Source organism: Chlorocebus sabaeus, chromosome 10 (genome assembly GCF_047675955.1).
Source record: "Chlorocebus sabaeus isolate Y175 chromosome 10, mChlSab1.0.hap1, whole genome shotgun sequence".
Classification (NCBI taxonomy): domain Eukaryota; kingdom Metazoa; phylum Chordata; class Mammalia; order Primates; family Cercopithecidae; genus Chlorocebus; species Chlorocebus sabaeus.
In genome coordinates, this window is record NC_132913.1 from 31,624,448 (window position 1) to 31,645,735 (window position 21,288).

Below are 21,288 nucleotides of genomic sequence, written 5' to 3' on the forward strand. Positions count from 1 at the left end.
CTACTTCAGTGATGTGTAACCCCTCCTCCCCAGACTGGTCACTGTGTAGTGTCATGTTCAGGGAAATTCCAGTCTGGCCACAGGGTGCAGAAGAATAATGAACCTATTTACTATGAGTAAAGAGGTGAAATAGGGGTTTTGTAACATGTACCACACAGAAAGCTTCTGAACAATATTTAGGCTTCTCTGTTTCTCCCTAAAATTTCCCCTGCTGGAATCATGTCTCTCCCATTTTTCCACCATAGAGCTCCCTCACAGTTTTGCTATCTTAGGTTCACCTCTTTCTCACACTGCATCCTCATACATCGTACTTCCCAGGTGGGCCTGCGCCGCCTGATGCTCTGGAAAGAGATACCTGGTTTCTCACTGTGTCTTTTTTCTTGTGAGATTCTGCATCCCTTCCTCTCCCTGAAATTCTGCTGGATAACATCCCACTCCTTATAGACAATTAGCTGACCTGTTGAATCCTCCACAGAGGACAATACCACGGGAATCCGAAAGGCAAAAATGATCATGTCCCATTCCAGAACCAAGCACTCAGCTCTTCTTCTCTGGAGACATGTGAGTCACAAACTGGAAGAAAAGAGAAAGAGGAGAGAGAAAGGGAGAGAATTTCAATTTTACCAGTGCTCTTCATGGAGACTGAGGATGCCCTTTTCTTTTTTTTGCAAAAAAATCCCCACCTGGTTTTCCCATCTCCTTGTATGACATCAGACACATAGTAGATAGCCACTTCGTATTGGTTATTAAATGTCATTCCATAAAATAGACAAAATGAAGTTTTCCAGCTAACACCAAATTGGTTTTATATCAATTTTTTGAAGTCTTGTGAATTTTCTTAAAACTTATCCCTAATCAAATGTAATTACAGATAAGCATTCAAATATGAAAACACAAAGAAGTCTGGGATCATCTGCCATTTTGTATTATTTTGCTATTGCTACTCTCTAGTTATGAGTTGATTCTACTTATAAAAATCTAAACTATATCTAAGATCAAAATCAAGATAGAAGAAGAGGAATAACATTAATATATGCTAAGGCCAGTTGCTGTCTGCATGTATCACTTCATTTGTCTTTGCAATAACCCTATGAATGAGAGGTTGCTAACCCATTTTATGAATGAGCAAAGTAACTGAGGCTCAGAGTGGTAAATAACTTGCCCAAGGTCATAAGAACAAAAAAAGTAAAACCAGGATTTGCATTCAGATTTGTCAGGACCCCAAGTCTGTAATCTTTATTCATCACTATAGCATGCTGCCTCTTTGTTTTGTTTTTTGTTTGTTTGTTTGTTTTTGTTTTTGTTTTTGTTTTTGAGATGGAGTCTTATTCCGTCACCCAGGCTGGAGTGCAGTGGCATGATCTCAGCTTACTGTAATCTCTGCTTTCCGGGTTGAAGTGATTCTTGTGCCTCAGTCTTTTGAATAGCTGGGATTACAGGTGTGCACCACTACACCCAGCTAATTTTTATATTTTTTCATAGAGACACGGTTTCACCATGTTGGCCAGGCTGGTCTCGAACTCCTGAACTCAGGTGATCCACCCGCCTCAGCCTCCCACAGTGATGGGATTACAGGCGTGAGCCACCACACCCGGCCAACATGCTGCCTTTTAATCCTGAATTTTATTCCACTTTGGGGAGTTGTCTTGGGCTTACTCTAGCTGTTTTGTAGATGATGAAGAATCATTTCTGTCTAGTTAAGCTTTAAACACCAAAGAACAAAGTGCACCATATTTCTACATATGAAAAGCCATTTGGAGTGTTGTATAGAGGATTGTCGTTTTGAAGCACTCTCACACATAGTAATTGCTGACCCAGTACAAGAATCTAACACAATTTGCCAGAGTCTTATTTATTATTTTGTACTAAAGCCAGAGAACCTAGAAATCCAGTTCAGTATTGGCTTTCCAACTCCTGAGCTGAAAGAGAGCCAGGTAGAGCAAACTGCCTTTCTCACTGTCTTTTTTCCAGAGGCCCCAAGCTAAGGCATCAATCACATTTGCCCCCATATTCCAACTTTAGTAGTTGAGTGTGAGAGTGTGATTCAGCCCCTTTTGTTCAATGTCTCTTATTTTATTCTACTACCTCATTCTTTTTTTTTTTTTTTTTCTTTTTGTTCCACTTTTAGCTCAAGTTTCTGGGCATATAAAAATAAAATGTAAAATGTGATAGGTGCATGTGTTAGTGATTTACAGAGGTGGATTCCAGCTTCCTTTTAAGGCCAGAACTATGGATATTGCTTTTGTTTTATTGTTCCTTATCTATCCAACTGTGCTGTAAGTTTCCTTTAGGACAGAATCCAGGTTTCATTCATTTTTGTAGCCTCCTCTCTCCCCGTGATGCTTATCCCGGTGCCTCGCACATTGGAGGCCTTCAATAAATGCTTATTGAAATACATATGTAAATACATATGGATGATAAAGGCAATAGAATTCTATATACGTCCAGCATCAAAGAAAGTAACCTCAATGTCTCAATGGTTTTAAAACTTTTGTTGTAGTCTAAATGAGTTTGAAATGTTTAATTCAAAACTGGCAAAGGCCTCTGTGTCATTTAGGATGCTTTTGGCTGCAAGTAACAGAATAACCAACTAAAAGTGGCTTCACGAGTAAGGTTAAATGAGATGATATGACAGGAGGTCTGGGGGAAGATAGTTTCAAAGTTGGTGTGGTGCCCAAACAATATAATCAAGGACGTGGGCTCTTGGCATCCTTTGTTCTTTCTTCCTGAGTGTCTCATGGTTGCCAGATGGATGCTTCATATCTAAATAATCTTGTCTTCCCAGAACTTATTTCAAAGGTGGGGAAAAAAGAGGCTAGGGAGAGTTTTGTTACACATCTTTCTCCTTTTATCAGAGAGGAAATTTTTCCAAGAGGTCTTTCAGAATACTTTCCCTTTCCTTTTGATGGCTCAAAAGGGTTACCCCTGTATCACTGGCATCTGGTGAATGGAATTATCATGCACTGTGATTGGCTTAGACCACTCACAGTTCATCCACTTGGAGTAGAGGAGAGCTCCAGCTTTTTAAAAGTCTCCTTAAATTAGCTCCCTGCTGTCTCCTACTTGAACAACATCAGGATTTTGGGCACAGGAAGAAATGGGGAAGAGCTGTTGGGGAGGAAAACAGCAGCATCTGTTACCTCCTATGTGAAATAATTTGTTGCAAGCAGTTTCTGTCAGACATACGAGTTAGTTTGTGAGATACTTAGACCCCAAAACGGGGGTCAGTGGCTCATGTTTATGTATTGCATGTCTATTACCAACATATCTGACATTATTTAATCCATGCACCATCAATCTAGATGAGGATACTAATGCCCAAGAAGGCAAAAAAAATTGCTCAAATTTGCACATAAATTCGAGGCAGGCTTGAGATTGAAATCTATGTCCCCATGACTCTAAAACCTATGCTCTTTTCTCCATGTTTTAGGAAGAACTTCTTTTCAGTTTGGGATGTTTTTACTCTTAAGAGAACTCATAACCAATTCTTGAAGTTCTGTGACCCAGAAAAATATATCCTAGTATGCCACAACCTGCTCAGGCCCAGAGAAGCTTGCCTCGAGAGCAGCAGTTCTTCACCACTGTGGCGAAGCATCTTGATGGGTTTCAATTATAAACCAGAGCAAAAGGTATCTGTTATCTACAAGAATCGAATATCAGAGTTTGACAATACTATTTTTAGTTTATAAAGGAAGGGGTGGAAATCCTCACTTTGACTCACTTGCCTTCCAGTATAAAGCAAAGCCTTGGGTGCGAGAGAATGCCAGAAATTTCATATGACCTGTAACCTAACTTACTGGGGTATGGTAAACGCTTTCTACATAGTTACTGTATGCAACATGGGTGTCCTGACAGAAAAAAAAAATGCGGAGAACCATTAGGTACCATAAATGTACTCCTGGCTTCACACTTTTGGAAAGAACATCTTCTCAGGTTGTAGCTGCTATTTCTAGAGGCTGGGATATTATATTTTTTAATACTTCTTTCTTGAAAGGAGCAAAATGGTTCTACCCTAAGTATAATCATGTGAATCTGTAATTGCCTTCTCAGTGTCTGTCCCCCCTTATCCTCACAGTAGCTTAATTTTTCCCAGAAAATATCTCACCCCTCTTCCCAGCCATATGGTTAAAATGGGATGGATCCCACTCCAGGGAGTGAATCATGATTGGCCAGAGCTTATCATTCTTTTGCTTCCTTAAAATTAGACCTTTCACACGTTTAACTAAATGAGATCATAATATAGTCATTTTATATGTGTGAGTGTTAAAAACATTAGTTTGTTAAATATAAGCAATTTTAAAACATTAAAGTTTGTATAAATCCTGTTTTGGCATATTTTGTCCAAATTGTAATATAATGGAAGAGGCCTAGGCTTCTCTTGTCATCTGAGAGCTCTGATCTAGACCATTGATTCCAGATCAGTGACCTCTTCACTAGCTTGGTTCTTCACTAGCTGCAGTTCTCAACTGAGGCATCTGAGTCCCACAGAGAATAGATCATCTGCAAGCTCTGTTGGATCCTGTGGCCTCACTGTGCTGTATCTGCCTATTTATACACCTCTTCACCCACCCCTGTTAAAAATAAACAGAAATCGAACTCTCTCTCTTTCTCTCCTCTCTCTGTTTTAACTTTAGGCCTAGGTCTAAAGGTCTGGTTCTAAGAGAGATCTGAAAGGAACTCTCTTTAACCTTGACCTTAAACTCACTTTTTCATCAAAACACTGATTCTCTGACACCTCTAATAACTTTAGTGTACCTTTACTGCCTCAAATTCTGTCTAAAAGAAAATCTGAAATAGTATTTATACTTTATTTGGAAGGAGAAGGATAATTGAAAAAAATTATTTTAAAAATAAAGATAGCTTTTTATTTTTTAAAGAAGTAACTAAGCTGGATGTTACATGTTAATCTAGTCTTAGAAAGTAAGATAATTCTTTAGGGTATAGATTCCTAACCCCTCAGGATATTCCTGTCAGGTACATTCTTAAATTTGAGAACACAGAACTTTGAGATGGATAGTAGATCTTAGTCATTATGTCCTGGTGATGTTGCTTTCTTAAGAACAAAGCATACAATGCCTGGTCTTCTCAAAACCTTCTGTACTGGGGACTTCCTTATCACATAAAGGTATCCTGATGGTACTTTTTTCCCAGCTGAAGTTTTCAGATGCAAAAGAATAGTACCCTGAAAGAGAAGAGTAGTTGGTCAATTTTTAGTCCAGATTGAAGAAGAGGAAAAGAAAACAAAGGAGGAGGAGGGGGAAAGAGAAGAAGAGGAAGGAGAAGCAGCAGCCCAGGACAATTCTTTATCTTTGACTTTGGACATTGCCAAAGGCATCTGGCTATAGTTTCCTGGTTAATGCCACTCTCACTGGTGGCCGTTATCTAAAATTGTTCCGCATCCACATCACACAATTCAGCACTCTGGAACATGAGGACACCTATGGAGCCTCAACAGGTCTAAGCCAATACAGAGAAGATTACAATCCGGTAAAGGTTAAACTAAAACCAAATAAGGTAACATGAAAGATCATCAAATATCCGTTCTTTACATTAGACAAATTATAGCAGCTTTTAATAAAATGAATTAGATTAAAAACTTAATGTTGCTTTGGGAGGATGTGTTCATTCTGTAGTATCATACGATGTTATAATGATCAACTCTACAGGATCATTACACTATGATAATATAAAATAGGTATTTCTAATCAAAGCAGTTTTTTTTAACCACAGATGGCATAAATATCCATATACATGATGCAATTGGAATTGGTAATAAATTTATTTTTCTCCCCATTTATGGCAGAAGACCTGTTAAGTGTGTGCCTGAGGGGCTACAATTAAGAATGAGGGAAAACACTGCTTAATAAAGTTGGGATCAGGCGTTTTAAAAGAATGCTTATGTTCAAAACAGCTAGAGAGCTGACCTGTTTATAGGAAATAGTTCTACCAGAATTAGAAGTGGAAATAAGGAGACGATAATGAAATACAGTTTAACCAGTAAAGGGCAGTGAACATATGTATCACTCCACACCACACAAATATGCTGTCTGTTTAGATAGAGTTGTGGTTTCTTTTGTCAAGCTATTCTATTTCCTGTTAGAAAGGCTAACTTTGAAATACCACTTTTAGGAATGGGAGATAGAATAAAAACTTTATTAAATTGCTTAAATTATTTCCTCAAATTTCTTTCATGTTGTTTGCAATAATGAGATAAAATATCCTCATAAGTTTCCCATTTATACATAGCTTATGGGAAATAAGGATTCAGTCTTAACTGACTGAATGGTCAAGCCAATGCTAATGGTCAAGCATTTACATCTGGAAGTCACTAGAAGGTGTTTTTTTTTTTTTAGGTGAAAGGTCAAAGTCCAAGTGGCAATGACCTATCAATCAGGCACTTGCCTCGTGTATGGTTACATTCCAGCCATATTTACCTATATTGGGCAGAGGGTGACTCAAGTGGTTTTCTTTCCTCTTCCCCCTGTGATGCAAGGAGGCCGTATATTTGCAACATAGGTCATGCCTAATATTGCTATTTGCTCTGAGTTCTTAATTGGCAATTGCGAGAAATAGGTAATTAATACTGATGAGTGTAGATATAATTTAATTTATTGTAGTATGGATTTTTTATTTTATAGTTTAAATACACAGTCAATTTTTGGTCCCTTTCAAAGGCGTTTATAACTAAAAGTCAAGGAATCTTGTGAGCTCATCATTTTCTTAGCATGCCCCACTCCTCACATTTCCACGCCTTTGAGCATTGCCCTCTATTTTCAACCTGATAAATAAACTCCCATGATTCTTCTTCAAATAACCCCTTTTCTCTGAAAGCTGCCCTAGGTCCCCTAGGCAGAGATCTCATAGAGCAACTCAAGGCTGCTTCCTCTCTGCTCCCTCTGTAATAATCTGTTTGCATATGGACTTCCACATATTATTCCACATCTATTCCTGTTGTCTAGCACAATGACTGGCATTTACTGGTAATCAGTAATTATTTGTTTACAAATGACCTTTTTAAAAAAGTTTGACTGGAGATGTATTCTGCCATTAGAGAATCAAAATACATCAAGACATACCACCTATAAGATTATTAGAGGAATAAAAAGTAAGTAAACAGGAAGGTAAGAGTTAACATAATTCTAATCCATTTTGATTAACTGTAAGCCTTAATATTCTTTCTATCTATCTATTAATCAGTCAAATTATTTCATTTTTACTGTAGGAATGGTCTTTCAGGTTGCCATCTACATATATTTTTCAAGCCAATTTTCATGGAAACTTTTGTTTACATGAGCTATCATAGTGTTGTTTTCACAGAGGCTTCAGAAATATTTGGCTGAACAATACAGCTGAAAAAAAAAAGATTTGAGGAACAAAAAGTACCAAAGAAAACCTTGTGTTCATCAGAATTAAAATTAGCTGAAGGAAAACAATAATCATAAACTAAAAACCTTTTCCTGCTATTTGGATCTTCAGCTTTCATCTCTAGCAGCTTCCCCTCCTGAGCCTCCCGAGTTATGTAACAGGTCCCCATATGGGCCGATGAATCTGCCAGGCAAGGCTATCTCACAATTTAAAAGTCTCTCTTTAAAATATGCAAAAAGGCTAACGGAAGGTTCAATTTGTGAGCCCTGCCTCAGCTGCCTACCGTATGAAGCCTCACCCTGTGACTACTTCATTATCACTCTGGATTGTCTGTTTAGAGCAGTACAGCCACCACATACCTAGAATCACACAGAACAACCTCCTCATTTCTCATGCTCTGAGGCCCTTCCTTGACTGATAATTGTCAAGCATTCCTTCCCCTTTGAGCAATCCTAGGCTAACGCCCACCAGGAAACAAAGGGTCTCTTTGAGGATGAAAATTGAGACTGTCCTGGCCCCCAAAAAATTACATGCTGGAAAATTTCTATGTACTGAAATGATTGTGTTCCTTTTAGAGAACTCTCTGTGGACCTAACTATAGGAATAGGTTATCAAAGGGCAGCTTCCCTCAAACCCAAAAGGGAAGAAAGAAAGGACAACTGTGGGAGGAAGTCAGAGGAGAATCAGTGAAATAAATGAACTCTCAATACTTTTGCCCCATAACGAGTGCTTGGGATGCTGGCTATCTGCAAACTCTTTGCACATATATTGTCTCATTTGATTCTCACAATCATCTTGTGAAATAATTATTGATATTGCTCCTATTTTAAAGATAAGTAAATTGAGGTTTAAGGATGTAACTTAGCCAAGGTCATACAGCTAGGGAGGGACAGAGCTGGGACTCCAACCAGGTCTTTTCACCAGAAGGCCTAGGCTGTCACTTCACAACTCTAAGTGTGTTAAGCGAAGAAAGTGCCCTTAACCAGAACCTGCCCGGTATTGTGGACTTTTTAGGAAAGAATCTAAGAATCCTTTACAACCTCTCATTTGATTGACAAGGAAACTACACCAGAACTCTCAGTTTAAATGTTCTGGTTTTGGTGTACTTTCCTTTAGGAGCAAAAAGCAAAATCATGAGAGTACCAGTCCATCTCACCAATTTTGCAAGACTGGAGAAAAGCAGCTTCCAAGGAAAGCCTGTGTTTGGTGCACACTCAATCCTGTACGATGAGAAGTGAAGCTTGCGATACTGACCCAGAGGAACTGCAAAGTTGTCCATCAACCCAGCTAGGGACTTTGGGATCTGTAGGCTTCATGCTCTGTGACAAAGGAGGCTGATAAAATTTGCCAGGTACTGTCACAACTGCTGGAGAAAAAAGTTTTGTAATTGTGTCTGTGACTTAAGAAGTTCAGTTTATTTGTATATCTTAGTTTACAGAGGATTCCTGTTGGCAAAAGGGCTATTGTGTCTATGACCTTCCATTTGCTTGTCTTAACTTCATTTAAATAATTGTACACTGTCCAAAGCAAGAATAGTATCTGCTACCTCTTTTGTAATTACACACAGTTCTCTAAACACAGAGGGTACTCACAGTGTGTTCTGGCATAAACACTTCAGTTACAAACATAGCACATCTTCTAGTCTATCTCTTATGCGGAACTTCTGTAGCATCTATGGAGGAGTCTTTAGTTAAAAAGCCACTTAGGAGTTAAGGAAGTAGTTACATTTCGTGAGAAAAAAACAGATGAGGACAGCATATTCACCTGGCATATCATAGATGCATATGGCTTTCGTTTAGTTTAAAAATTGCTAATAGAAAACCATACCTTTTCTCAGGCCTCCCACTGTCCTTCATTGCAGGATATATTACTCATGTCAGACCCAAATTTACCTCTGGCCCACACAAACCTGCCTTATCTTGCTGATTGTTACCGTAAATTACTGACATCAGCAAAGCTTTGTCAGGAAACTGAGGTAATTGAAAACTCCAGAGAATAAGAAGAAAAGGCATCCCGGATTATTTTGGGCTTCTTCCTCTTTCATACAGTTCATGTTCCTTATCTGAGTCATTACTTAAATAGTTTAATGGCTATGCTCAAACTCAGTATTAGATAGAAGGCCTGTTTATTCACATTTCCCTTTAACCAACCTCACTCAGATTGTGGTGCTCTTTGCCTCACTAATTTTACTAATCAATAAGCATCTGGATGTCAGCAGTGGAGGCTGATGCTGCTACACATAGTTAGTGGTTATGTGAAAGACGAAATAGTTAATTTATGTGGGTTAACGTTGTGCCTCACTCTAGCCTTGTAAATCATTTTAAACATCTTCAGGTGCATTAAATTATGAATCTCTGGTTTATATTGGAGTGTGCCCATGGTCCCTATAGTCCCTTATGTTTACGTCCCTCATTCCCCGTGCTATTTTCTGTCTTGTCACTGAATTGTCCTTCTACTTGGCTAATGACCCAGTTCAGTGGGGAACTAGGTGCTGCTGCCAGCTTGTTTTCAGAGGACTCCCACATTATCTTGGTTCTTCTGGGGTTTCAGGCTTTGAGATGGGCACTGGAGTCAACATGCTCATGGTCTCTTCCTTTCAGGAAGATGTTGTCTTTGGGAAAACCAACCCTTGGAGAAGTGCATGAATGAAGCACGTAGAAGGTCCTTGCAGAAGCCCAGAGGAGGGGCATTTCTAAGATTAGGGTTTTAAGGAGGATCATCGTAGGGAGATGACCCTTGAGCTATGTTCTGATGGACAAAAAGAAAATAGAGCTGGGTGCAGTGGCTCACACCTACCATCCCAGCACTTTGGGAGGCTGAGGTGGGAGGATCACTTGAGTTCAAGAGTTCAAGACCAGCCTGGACAACATAAGGAGACCCCCATCTCTACTTATTTTTGTTTTTTTAAATTAGCTGGTGTGGTTGTGCACACCTGTAGTTCCAGCTACTTGAGAGGCTGAGGTGGGAGGATTACTTGAGCTCAGGAGGTCAAGGTTGCAATGAGCCATGATTGTACCACTGAACTCCAGTCTGGGTGACAGAGCAAGACCCTGTCTTTTTTTTTTTTTTTTTTTTTTTTTTTGAGGCGGAGTCTGGCTCTGTCGCCCAGGCTGGATTGCAGTGGCGTGATCTCAGCTCACTGCAAGCTCCGCCTCCTGGGTTCACACCATTCTCCTGCCTCAGCCTCCCGAGTAGCTGGGACTACAGGCGCCTGCCACCTCGCCCGGCTAATTTTTTGTATTTTTAGTAGAGATGGAGTTTCACCGTGTTAGCCAGGATGGTCTCGACCTCCTGACCTCGTGATCTGCCCACCTCGGCCTCCCAAAGTGCTGGGATTACAAGCGTGAGCCACTGAGCCTGGTCAAGATCCTGTCTTAAAAAGAGAGAGGGGGGGCTGGGAGTGGTGGCTCATGCCTGTAATCTCAGCACTTTGGGAGGCCAAGGCAGGTGGATCAGAAGGTCAGGAGTTCAAGACCAGCCTGGCCAATATGGTGAAACCCTGTCTCTACTAAAAATACAAAAATTAGCCAGGCATGGTGGTGGCCACCTATAGTCTCAGCTACTTGGGAGGCTGAGGCAGAAGAATCACTTGAACCCGGAGGTGGAGGTTGCAGTGAGCTGAGATTGCACAACTGCACTCCAGACTGGGCGACAGAGCGAGACTTCATCTCAAAAAAAAAAAAAGAAAGAGAGAGGAGAGAGAGAAAGGAAAGAAGGAAGGAAAGAAAGAAGGAAGGAAGGAAGGAAAGAAAGAAAAAGAAAGAAAGAAAGAAAGAAAGAAAGAAAGAAAGAAAGAAAGAAAGAAAGAAAGAAAGAAAGAAAGAAAAAGAAAGAGAGAGAGAAAGAAAGAAAATAGAGGGCAGTATGCCCACGCAGATGCAATTGGAAGAACAGTAAGAGATGATGGAAAGGAAAGCAGGGAAGGGTCAACTCCTGAGGGCCACACTAAGGAATATGAACTATATTTTGGATGCTATGGAGACCCACACAGTGATTTTGATGTAGGGCTTTAGCATGATCAAATTTGTACTTGTTAATTCAGTGAACATTCATTGAATATCTACTTGGTGGCAGTAAGTCACAGAAACAGGACTACAAAGACAACATAGTCCCTGACTTTAAGGATCTTACAGGTTTAGGAGTTTTCCGGAGAAGATAGACATGAAGGTAAAAAAAGCACCAAAAGAGCACTTTGGCGAATGTAAAAATGTGGAATGAATTAGAAGGTGATGCGACCAAAAGTACAGTGTCAAGGGGGTGAGAGGAGACCAGTTGTTTCTCTTGAGCGCATTATTTTCGATCTTTTTAAAGGAAATGCATAAACATAACAGTTGTTAAGACTGTGATGGAATAGTGTTAAAGTAATGCCTGTATGAAGAATATCAAGAAATATCTTTAAAGAACCTAAAAGATGGCATGTTTTTGTCTGCTAGCCCTCCACCAACTGTCAGTGATAGCTCCATTCCCTGCCACATTAGAGCCAAGCAGCACCTTGGGTGAGATCAGAGCCAGTGTGGCTAGTATAGAGGCTGTTAGGCAATTCCTGGGATGTGATGCATGCCTGAAATAAGGGAGTGACAATGGTGTTGGAGGAAGAAAGACAGGAAGAAGAGCTAATAGGGAGCGTGATGTACAAGACTCGGCAACTCATATAGAGATCCAGCGGCATGACTCTCATGACTTTCACCTGAGTGACCTGGTGGGTGACATTCACCACATTTTGCAGGGGGAAGGGAGAAGGGTACTGCCATGTCCATTTTGTACATGTCAAGCTTGAGGTGCCTTTGAGACCATCAGGTAGCGATGCTCACTATTCATTTGGATGTGCAGGCCTAGTGCCCAGGAGGAAGTCTGACTGGGGCAATGTATTTGCATTTTTGCATTTGTGAGTCTTGGTATATAGGTAGGAGTTGAAGCTGAAGCTGTGGGTGTTGAAAAAGTCAGTGATTGGAATGAGGAGAGCAGAGAGCCCCAGAGGGGCCCTGGCAAATGCTACCATTTAAGCGCTGAGTGGAAAAAGCAGATCTTGGTCAGTGGGTAGGAAGAAAACCAAGAAGAATGTGGTTAGGAATTTAAAAGAGTACTTTTAAGGAGGAAGTTATCAATGGAATTAAAAGCTGCCTCTTCTATGTGTAAAGATGTGCTATGATTTTCAAAACAAATTAAATACATTAGGTGGGACTGTTATTGCTAGTAACATGCAATAACTGACTAATGGCATATAAAAATACCACAAAGCTTAGAGAAAAAGCAAATTAAACCAGGCTTTCAAGATGATATACCATCTTCTAGAAGGAAAATATAAAGGATGGCATGCCGGGGCTCTGTGAAGAAGACATAGGGTTGGGTTTGTTTTTCTAGCAAAGAGATGAGAAATGTTCAGTGAACCATCCCCTTGCTTTCTTACCTGTATCTTTTATTGTCCACTCATGGGTGGGTGGGCAGTGGCAGGCACGGAGTAATGGGGCAGAAAAGAGCTCGCGGGCACATGTGAGAACTCATCCTAGCACCTGGTCTCACTGATTCCCAGCTTTAAGCCACTGGCTGCCAGAGCAATATTTCAAAACACACATCACTTGCCTCACTCCCCTCTTGCCTTACCCGTTGGAACTCTCAAAATTCTTCTCAAATCATGGTGACCTAAGTACATTGTGGGAATTATTAGTCAATTTCACCAGAAACTTGGAGCTGAAAAACTTGAAGATCATACTGAAGTAATGAATCTAGAGGAATGGGTACATCCCACTAGGTTCTATGATCAAACTCAAACTTAAAAAAAAAAAAAATCTGCTTAGATCTCTTAGATCTCCCCTGCCCTTTCATTTTAAATGTTATTCTATTTTTCTCTGACATTTCCTACCTGAAGCAACATTTTGGTTCCCATACAACACCCTTTTCCTTTGCCTTCTGGTTCTTCCATTATCTTGGCCTGCCCTCTGACATGGTTTCCCAATTCATGTTTTCCTTTCTCATTTCCCTCTGCTTAGCACTGACATGAGCCACAAACCTGTAACCATAATGTCTGAGTCACTCAGTGCTTCTTCTGTTAATGGACACCATGTGGAACAGGAGATAGGAAAACACTCTTTACAGGAAATCAGACGATAATGCTTGCACTTTGGTGCCCTTTGAAACAAGAATTTAATTATCCTAATTAAAAAGATTACCTTATAGAAGACATTTGGGGAAAAAAGCAGGCAGTGTGTCTTTTTCCTGATGATATGCATCTCAAAACCAAAAGGGATATTCCTGCTGATATTTGTTTTATCTGTTAAAGCCCCGGCACCGAGAGAAAGGTGAGATCAGAAATTGATCTTGAGTTTTTGACCCAGCCAGAGAGTGAATGATAAAGGGCCTGGCTGTGGGTTGTTTTGGGAGTGCGTGAGTTTCCTAGGGTTGCTATAACAGAGCCCCACAAATGGGTTGTTTAGAAACAACGAAGCCTCTCTCACAGTTCCGGAAGCCAGAAGTCCCAGAATCAAGGTATCAGATTCTTCCGGGGGACAGTTTCTTCCAGGGAACCTGAGGAAGAATCTGTCCCATTTCTCACTCCTGGCTTCTGGTGACAACTGGCAATCCCTGGCCTTCTTTGGTGTGCAGATGAATCACTCTAATTTCTGCCTCTGTCTTCACATGGCCATCTCCCTGTGCGTATCTGTGTCCAAATTTCCCTCTCATAAGGACATCCGTCATATTGGATTAGGGCCCACCCTAATGACCTCATATTAACTTGATTACATCTTCAAAAACCCTATTTCCAGATAAGTTCATGTCACAGATATCAGGGGTTGAACTTCAACATAAATTTTGGTGGAGCACACAATGCAGTCCAAACAGAGGGTCAAGATCACCATCTCCCCTTCTTTCCCATTTTTTCCTCCACTTCTACCTGCCTTTCATTCCTGAATGTTTCTAGCTCTTTATTTTTTCAGGGACCTCTGAGGGTACCATTTTCTGGGGCAGTATCTGAAATTCAGACCTTCCTTTCTCTTCATCCAATAAAATCAAACTTGCTTATGCTCCACTCCCTCAGGGCTCAACTCTCAGCTATAGAATTGATACATTAATCCAAGGGAAGGTGATAATAGGTGATAATAGGCAAACATCACCCCTCCCAGGTATTTGCATTTGACAGATGACTCTATGGAGACAGCACTTTAACCTCAAGATGCTGGTGGAAATTTTGCAGTGGGTAACATTTTCTTTTTCAGTACATAGGTCTGTCTGTGACTCTGTAATCATGGCTGTCTCCTCAATCTGTGAAAAGGATGGGCCCTGTCTATCTATTACTCTCTTAAGGAAAAGTTATTGCTACAGACAATTTGATCTATCTTTGCATTGCTTGCATTGATTCATTTCATGATTATAAGTGCACCAGGGGAGGAGATTTGTCCCTCACAAGGAAGTCCAGCAAGTGAAAGAATTTTATTTCAGACAATGCCAACCTGGGGAGAAAGCACGCGGACTCTAAGCCCATTTTAAACAGTGGATAATTTTCAAAGAGTGAACATGAGCGCGGAAGGGAATTCAGTTGCTAGGAAAATACAATAAAATAAACATAATCTTCCTCCCTCTTGTTTTTCCTCATTTTGGGGAGGGCTGTGCTTGCCAGTCTTGCTGGAGAATGTTTGTCCCTCCCACCTCAGTGGTGACAGACTCACAGTGATGCCTGCATGTCTGTCTCACAGGTGTGGGTTCTGAGACTTGCCAACTTAGCGAGACTTTGGAGGAATCTCCCACCGTGGTTGTAAAGAGAAAAGGAGAGAGATAATAGTTCACTGGCATCAATAATCTACTTCCTCTGACTGGCTGAGTGTTGGAATAATAGCCTCGGCACTTACCCTCCCACACCCCCTCCCCTGGCTCTGCCGCTGTCAGATTCTCTTCCCTTCTCCACAACTGGGAACTCTAGGGAGCAGATTGTTTTGGCTGGAATTAGCCGGGCACAGATGGTACCACCTGCTGCATGTTCCTTACTTCTTATTGGCTTCTCTCTCAGCTCTGTGAGTTTTTGTATTTTTTAGGAGTTCAGAGGAAGGGGAAATGGCCGAGGCTCTTGCTCATGCCTGATTCTAGCACAGCTGTTTGGAGCAAACTGGCAACTGTGGGGATAGTGCTGGGACACACTGACTGGGGAAGGTGCTTCCAGGGTAACGTACCACCATGGCATCCTGTTTGCTGTATCTAGTGCTTTCGTTTCCAAAATACAAACTTCCTTTGAGCCAAACAATTTCTGTTTTCCAGGCTGACGGATCTGCCTGTGACCAGACACAAGGCAGGTGGTCTTGCGTGAGTCTGAAAAATGAGATTCCTCTCATTCTAAAATCAGAAGGGCATAGAATGTCATGTTACTGTTCGTTTTATAGGGGAGGTAATTATGAATAGGCCACAAACAGACTGCTGCACTCATTTCTGGACAAGTCACTGAGAAGAATAACTCAGGAGGCCTCGGGCTCCCACAGAGCGAACCTCATAGATTTATAAACTGTTTTCTCACCTATGGAAACATGACATTGGATCAAAGGACCTTAAGAGGTTCTATTCCTCCAGATCCTCTGAATTCCATGGAGTTGGTCCTGAGTGCTCATTACTGGATAACACTATAAACCCTTCCCATGACCTGGGAACTGTTTTCTCTACTTCTCTGACATCATCTTCCACCCTTCTCCCTTGTCTACCATGCTTTGTTAGGCTGGCCTTCTTTTTATTCTCCAAAGAAGCCAAACTCATCTCCAAAAAAGCAAACTCACGTATTTTCACCTGCTGTTCCTTCTTCTGGAACTCTCACTGCACATATTCCCATGGCTGACCTCTTTACCAGCTTCAGGCTCAAGTCAGTCACCACTGCCTCAGGGGCTTTTCCCAATGCTCCGCCCACCCCCAGCTGACTGTCTGCTCCTTCCATCTCATTTACCATCACATCACCTTCTTTTATCTGCAACAAAACAGCACTAACTGAAGTGGTACATATAATGGTTCTGTTTTCTATTTTCCCCACTAGAATGTGCATCCCTGAAGGCAAGGATATTGTCTATTTATTCACCGTTGTATCCCTAGGACATGCAAAGTGCTTCTCATATAGTATCACTCACTAATATACATATTATTGAGGGAAAGGTGTTATTTTGTGTTTAAATAGAGGAAGCAGCAGGGTACAGAAGGGAACATGGTTGGAACTCCCACATTAGTCCTTTCCTAAGGCACTTGGAACTTGGTATTATCCTTATTTGTGTATGTCTGCCTCTGCCAGATTGTAAGAAACCTGAGGTCAGTAATCCTGTCATGTTCACTTTTGGGTAGCCCATAGTACCTAGTATTGTGCCTTACACACGGTAGGTACTCAGTACATTGAACCATTATTCATGTTGCAACTATTGTTATTTATTAGTATTATTTGTAGGCCCACTAAATATAATAGAATGAAAGCATCATACAAGTAGTAGAAGTATCAATAGAAGCAATAAAAACATCTATGCCATAACTGGAGACCTGGCTTCTGGTCCTAGCTCTGCCAGTAACTATGGGGTGATCTAGGGTTTTATTTCCTTGGAACGCCAGAATTTGAAAAGCCAGGGCTTTGGATGAGAGAGCATCTAAGATTCCTTCACACTCTAACTTTTTGGTCTGTTTCTGTCTGTTGTTTTCCTATTGTAGATTTATGAATCTCCTACTGCTCCTCTTACTGTGTATACCTGCTGCCTTGTTTCCTCCTCGGACCGCGTCTGGACCATTCAGTGCATTCAGGGTTCAGAAAGGTCGTGAGCAGAGAAAGAATGGTACTGAGGGCTCACAAAGTGGGCTCAGGCTGACAGCTGTGGGTAGAGAGGTTGGATGGAGCCACCACTCTTCAATGACCATGAGCACTGTCAAGAGTCTTCAACAAAATGAGTGGGTAACATGTAGCAACAGCAGCTAGTAATTTTTAAAGAGCATTTTTCAAAACTGAGAATGTCTCTCGCTCTTAGTTAAAACAGACTCTAACCCACAAGCAATTAATAGTCCTGAGATGATGATGTGACATCTTAGAGTTAACAAAGGGTTTCTAAAATAGATTATTTTCATTGCACACTTGCATGGAAGAACTCTTGTAGACCAGGACAAACTTCTTGCAGGAAGTAGAGAAACTAACTCATTCCTTCTATGTTTCCATAGCTATTTGAAGAAGTGTTTTACTGTGACATGTTGGAAAGAACACTAAACAATGGTGCAGAAGACTGAGATTCTGACAATCTATGCTTAACTGTTTTCTAGAGATCATTGTGGGATAGAGACAAACAACCTATGTGATCTCAAGGATATGTAGACTTCAGTTTCCTCAACTATAAAATGCAGGTAGTAGATTAGTTAACTGCTTTTATTTTTCCAAAAGTTACAAACATAAAGATTTTCTTCATACTAAACTCATATGAAAGTTTTACTGAAGAATGAGAACATGAGTTTTGACAATTTTAAGGTAGACACGAAGTGTGTTATAATTTGGTCAAGCCATAAAGGAGTTAACATAGGCCAGTTTGTAAATGAAGGCATCTGATGTGACGGGCCATGACAATTCCTGGGAAAGTTTTTGTACAAACCATTATTCTGATTTTCATTTAAAAAGTTAAGGAAGTACACATGAAGCAGCTCTTGTGGTTAGAACTCTCGTTCTTAGAAAATTTTGTGGACGGTTCCCTCTACATTTATTTTAAAGTAAGTGAAACATCCCTTGTCATGGAATTGTCTTTGATAATACAAAAGCACTTTACACTGCAGAAAAGGGAGAGAAAAGGCTCTACTTGGGTATTTGGCCGATTATTTCTAAGCCTACTTTTCTCTCCAGTACTAGTGTGTTAAGGGTTAAAGCAAGTTGGGCAGGGTGGTTAGTACTTCTCTTTTTCCCCTCTTGCTTAGATGTACCTTCAACCGGAAACCTATGAGCTCACACTTTCTAAGCATGTTCAATAATGAAGTGGTAGAACCTCCACAGAATGTTTCAGGACTCAGGAAGTGGTTGAGGGTTATTCAATAGTTGGTGTTCTCCCTTTATGTCTGCACCAATCCTGGTCTGCACTACAGGGTTGGGAAATGTTGTTTGTGTTGGAAGTGGTGTCTTTCAGAAGAGATGTAAAAACCAAGGTCTGGGTTGCTTGTGGTCACTAAATATACCATAATGTTTTCGGTGAGCATAGGGATGTTCTCGAGTTTCCTTTCTAAATTTACATTCTTTTATTCATCCATATTTTTTTTCAAGTAATTTGAAGGCTGTATTTCTCTTTTCCTAAACAAAACTAGAATGGGTATAACTATACTTCTTCACTCTATTATAATACCGTTTTAGGAATGAATAAAAGTGATTTTTTCATGTTTAAGGAAAGGTCGTTACCTAAAATCTAAGTTTCCCATAAAATGAGTAAAGATAATTTACTATTTTCTCTATTTTGTTGTTGGTATATCTTATAAATTACATAGATTTTTTTTGGTGAGGCTGTCTTCAGAACCTTTTATTTTTCCAGTATCAACATTTTAAATGTCTTCGATGTAAGATAACAAAATGTAAAATGTTTGAAAAGCATTTCCTTTCAGACTCTTTCCATGTCTTCAGTATTTTTTTTTAAAACACAGCTATTCAAGTGTACACACACAAACTTAGCAAACCTGCACACACATGCACACATGCACACACCCACATACACTTTACTTCCCTTTGACTGCTCTGAAAATGGTCAGAATAGGATCATAATGCACAAATCTTTCTCTGAATGTTTCCTTATGTTAGATCAGTTCCTTCTGAGTTCTGTGCTTGCCAATGCTAAATTTCCTGCCAGGGCAGTAGTCTATTTTTAACATTTTGGGGGCTTATCCTTCGTTCCAAATCTAACAGGCATATTCCATGGAGTGAAAGAGAGAAAGCTGACTGGGTGCACTTACAAATCAGGATCATCAGGATTTGCAGTTTCTGTGGAATCAAAGCTATGAATGAGAAAGACCAATTAGAATACTTAAAAGATCATTTGTCATCGCTTTAATCTTCATGTATTTTTTACTCATCATTTTCTTTGACTAAAAGTATTAGAATCTTTGTCATATTAATCTCTAGACCAAATGGGAACAGTAGTGTTCATTTTCTATTTTCAATATTTTGGAGCATTTTAACATGTCATGCTAGATTATAGGTAGTAGGCGACTCGTTTAATAGAGGAAGTTTTAGCTTGTGGCATATTCAGCATCATATCATCTCAGTGTCATTTCTCTGACTAATTCCATATTTCATATACAAATGAAGACTGAGGGATTTATTTCTGGTATTTAATAGCATTTGTTTAATTCCAAGATTAATATATCATCTTCAACCCTGAAACAGAGGCCCTCTGAAACATCAGACCCAAATAATTGGACACAGCCTACTAGCCCAAAAAGAACATGTTGCCAATTATCTCCATGTTTATTTAAATATTTTGCTCTAAAGGAAGCAATCATTCCTTTATACTTCTTTAAATTTAGTATTGACATTTTTATTTTGGGAAAGGAGGTCTTTTTTTTTTTTTTTAACATGGATACAGGAAAAGAAAACTCTCCAATAAAAATATTGTCTAAAAAGTTTGTTTTGTCTGCATGATTTACTAAATATGTACAATTTCAATTCACAGCGAAGGTAACAAAGATTTAAACAGCCAACATCACAAATGTCTCAAGTTCTAAAAAAAAATCACTGTGCACAGTTTAACAATTTAATTGAAAAAACCAAAGCTAAGCCTTCAGTCTGAATCTTTTTTTATGATGGGCACAAGCCATGTATTTTCTTCATCTTTGTTACACGATGCATATTTCAGTGACTAAAAGCCCCTTCCCATTTTAGTATATTAGGTTATGTCAGTACATACTTAAGAGAGGCATAAATTGCCTCTTGGTACACCAATATGATTTGTGATGTGTTCACATATATGTCATAATATTTATTAATATATAAAATGATCAGATGAGTCACCTGTGATTTTTCTTAATGTCTTCAAATGTAGGAATGTTTTGTTGCATGTATAAAATTTTTCAAAATTTATAGGAGTGCTTATATAAGCGATAATAATTGGACCAGTGTCCCCTTGATGTAAGGTGTCTAGAAAGAACTCTTCTGCTCTTGAAATATAGAGATTTCACATCTCTACACAATACAGGTTTATAAAGTTCGCTATTATATGAATCTGAATGTTGTGGTCATTCTGATATAATGATCAAGTGAGTGAACCAATTAATCATTAGAAACAAATGTCATTGAATACAGAATAGTTGAGTTACAGTTAAGAAGGGAGCCATAACCTCAGCTACCCTATAACATCTATAATAAGGTGGTTTTCACATATATATTTTTTCCCATGTGAATTCTTTGGTGTTTTTTCCCCCTCTTTTTTTAGTGCTATGATTGATGAACATGCAATGTGAGATTCAAATAATTGCATTGAGCATGTTTATTTGAATAATTGCCCCACTGCACAATAAATAAATCTGCTGAGTGTGTTTGTTTGAATGTTTTTACATGTACATGGGATCACATACTCAAATAAATGCAGCTGTGTTTATTACAATGCGTAGGGCTCCAGATATACACACACTTGTTTGTGTGTATATCCAGGGCCCTACAGCCCCTGGATGGCCTCACACATCTCGGAGCAAAAGCATGGTTAACAATTTTTCAGTTCAAATACATGTAAACTTCTTATTGGGCAGTCTCCTCAAATTTGTGACTAAGATTTGCTTTTATTAAGGCTTACATTATTAGAAAGATAAAAAATGACCTTTTTTAAAGTTATCTGATTGTGAAAAGTATCTAATAAATTTATTCATATTTATTCAAATATAGTCCCTTCTTTCCTCCTTCCTCCAAGTCCTCCCACTCCACCCCCAGTCCAATTCATGCTAAGGAAGATGTATGTTTTGTTTAGCTCTTGCGGA

The 21,288-nt window shown here is 39.7% G+C and overlaps 1 protein-coding gene across 3 annotated transcripts in view; it reads right to left on the reverse strand.

Moving 5' to 3' along the window:
- Nucleotides 1–19,765: 19,765 nt before the first annotated feature.
- The window catches only part of ZEB2 (zinc finger E-box binding homeobox 2), a 134,533-nt gene continuing 133,010 nt past the window's right edge, over nt 19,766–21,288 (reverse strand). For all 3 annotated transcript variants that reach the window (XM_007964916.3, XM_007964919.3, XM_007964917.3), the window contains exon 10: nt 19,766–21,288. This exon is cut by the window's right edge and continues 4,051 nt beyond it. The gene's annotated coding sequence lies outside the window, so the exon portion shown is untranslated.